A 3,412-nucleotide genomic window follows, 5' to 3' on the forward strand; every position below is an offset into this window, starting at 1 on the left:
CATACGATCCCTCATCTGCAAAATCAAAGTAAATATATCACTAGTACTGGGAGCAGAAGAAGTTAGAGCAGAAGAAGATGAAGGTTTAGAGAAGATAGGAGTTGGTCTCTTCTCAGCATTTTTCTGAGATCCAGTTGGTGGTGGAGGCAAAGGTGGAATGCCATTAGATGAATTGACTGCAGACATCGCTGTGGAGGTATTCTTCAACGATGAAGCCATGCAACACTCCGGAATGATCACCAACAGAAAAACTTTCCTATGAACGAAGCACCAATTGCCCCACGGTGGGCGCCAAACTGTTTTGGTCAAAAATCACACAAGGATGATGCAACCAAACTCTTTGTAAACGGGGAATGATGCTTGGTATGATGAACAAGAATAAGGATCACTATAATGAAAATTGCACAAGTGACACAAGGATTTATACGAGGAAAAAGCCCTTGATCAATGAATGATCTCCGGCATAAAAAACCTCGGGTGATGGAAACTACCGATCACCAAACTTCAATATAACAAACAATGTTTACAACTTCGGATGATAACGAGCTAGGTACAAGGATCACTATAGTATCGTATGCTAAAGTGTGTGTGAAATGTGTCGTGTCTTCCAAATGCTGAAGAGTGCCATTTATACAAGTGTGTGTGGTTCTATTTTAGGCAAATCACCTAACTACTAGCTCGTTTCCCCTTTAGAAATAGAAGTAAATTTAGCCTAATTAATTTCCCTTGAATTGTGCTGAGTTTCCATATTATCCGTAACGTCCATCTTTGATTATGTGTTTTGGTCAAAAATCACACAAGGATAATGTAACCAAACTTTATGAAAACGGGGTATGATGCTTGGTTAATTATGAAAGTAAAGGATCACTTCTGTGATAAAGATGCAAAGACACAACGATTTATACGAGGAAAAAGCCCTTGATCAATGAATGATCTCCGGCATAAAAAACCTCGGGTGATGGCAACTACCGATCACCAACTTCAATATAACAAAAATATGATTACAACTTTGGATGATAATAAGCTGAGTACAAGGATCACTATTGCTTTTGGTGTCTAAGTGTGTGAGAGTTGCGTTGTATGTCGTGTGTGTCCTTCCGAATGAGGAAGAGTGGTATTTATACATGTGTTGGTGACCTATTTTAGGTAGCTAAACTATTATTCAGCTCATTACCCCTTTAGAAATGAGATACAATCTAGCCTAAATAGCCGCCCATAAATCAAGCCTAGTTTCCATATCCTGTGCAACGTCTTTCTTCGATTAAGCTCTTGCCATATTTGTGAAGACGCGTCCCTGGATCATGATGTCTAGAGCATATCCTGCTAGATGTTCCTGCAAAACAATATTGTATTGAGCGGAAGTAGCCGTTAGTATAAGGATCACTATAATGTCCCATGATCCTGATCCTGAAGTCCTCCTGAGGATCACTGTCTGCCAAAGGAACAAGGATCACTGGTTAGGATCACTTATAAGGATCACGTATAATAAAAATCCAGCCCTAACAATTGCCCCCAAAATATAAGGAGTTAATTGTAAATAGACGAGTTATATTTTGTTTCGATCTTATCTCTAACGGGCGACTCCAAGAAACTAGCCGTTATGCTCGGACTAGCCGTTGTGATCATTACGTCAGAGATGTGACAATCCCTGCAGATCATGATTATAAATAGGAGATAGGGTGAGGATCAGTTTGTATTTAAATTCGAGATACACTCCCTTTATATTCTACACCGAAGATCGATCAGGTACTCTCTTCTTCTCTTTTTCTTCTCTCTATTCTCTTTGCTCTGTTTTCCGTTTCTACTTTGTTTCTGTTCCAAACATGTTGCTCCGAAATTCTCCGCACAAGGATTCCAAGAAGGATAGTCCCTTAAAAAGCCAGGGGATTATCAAGGATTCTCCTACGGAGAGGTGCTGCTTTAGTGATGCTCACGTAGACAAAATTCGTCATTGCTTTCCGGCGAATGCCGTTTTTAAATCCTTTGATCCTACTGCTTTGAGCGACTTTGTCTCGGATGTCTGGGTGGCTTTTCCTGCTACCCCGTTTGCTATAGGGTACTCGTATCCTTTTCCAGACTTTACCCAGTCTTTCTTCTCCTTAACCGGCATCTCTTACATCCAAGCTATGCCGATGATCTGGAGGGTTCTTTATACCTTCGAGAGGATCATCGAGCAGGAAGGGATTGATCTGGGGATGGCGGAGTTAGCTGAGTTTTACGATCTCACCACCTTCGGTTCTCACCGGTATTTGTTGAAACGGAAAGCTGGGGAGGATCACCCAATCTTTAAAGTTGCCAAGAATGATACAAACTGGAAACGTCGGTTTTTCTTTGTTAAGAGGGATTCCATCCCGGATGGGAAGGATCTGCCCAAGGAATGGGCCACTCATGGTAGGGTAGAGGATCCTCGAAGGATCACTATCAGTCCTGTCTCATATGATGAGGATCACTGATGTCTTTTTTCCTTTGTCTTTTATGCAGCTATTTCCATTGCTCATCTGAAATTAACCCCTGCTGCAAAAGAGAGAGTGTTAGCTTTTAAAAAGCTTGATCCTGAAGTTAGAAGCTTCCAAATCACTATCCAAGATTCTCAAGAGATATCCTCTGCATCTGCCACAATGTCAAGTAAGTATCCTTATAGGAAACGAGTTATATGTAAAGTTGTTCAATTAGTAAAGGAACTTATCTTGTTTTTTGAATTGTGTAGGTGCTGGAAAATCTGCCAGGTCTGTTAAATCTGCCTCCAAATTTGGGATAAGTGATCTTGCCAATGTCACGTCTTCAAAGAAGAAGGCTCCTGCTGCCAGTCCTTCAGCATCAGCTCCTAAAGCGCCTATCCGAGGCAAAGGGAAGAAGAGGAAGGCTTCAGATGATCTCCAGGGATTTCCCCTCCTCCGTCAGCAATTCCTCGACTACGTGAATGAGGTAAGGATCACTGCCCCTGTTGGTTATCCGTCTCGCATATCCTGTTTGTGTATCCTGCTTTTCTTGAGGATCATCTGATCCTAAGCTTATCTCTTTTTTTTTCCTGTTGCAGAAACTTGCCGAGATTGAGACCTATCTTGGCCATGTTGAGGACCAGGAGAGCCAAATTGCCGATCTCCAGCAAATGGGTGTGTTAAAGGATCTCAAGATAGGAGATCTTGAGAAGGAACTCCGGGTCATGAAGGCTGAGGCTGCTCAGAGGTTGATCGATATGGATAACGAGAAGCAGGAGATCACCCAAGATGCTAAGGTCTCCGCGGCAATTGCTATGTATAAGATACAACTTCAGATGGCCGAGGAAGCTCAGGATCCTACCTTTGACAAAAGCTCGTGGGATGTTGAAGGTTGGAAGGCAAGGCTGGCAGACCTGGAGGACGAGGATGAGGCTGAGGATATCCCAATGCTGGAGGGAGGTGATGCTGACAAG

Source organism: Helianthus annuus, chromosome 1, assembly GCF_002127325.2.
Source record: "Helianthus annuus cultivar XRQ/B chromosome 1, HanXRQr2.0-SUNRISE, whole genome shotgun sequence".
Lineage (NCBI taxonomy): Eukaryota > Viridiplantae > Streptophyta > Magnoliopsida > Asterales > Asteraceae > Helianthus > Helianthus annuus.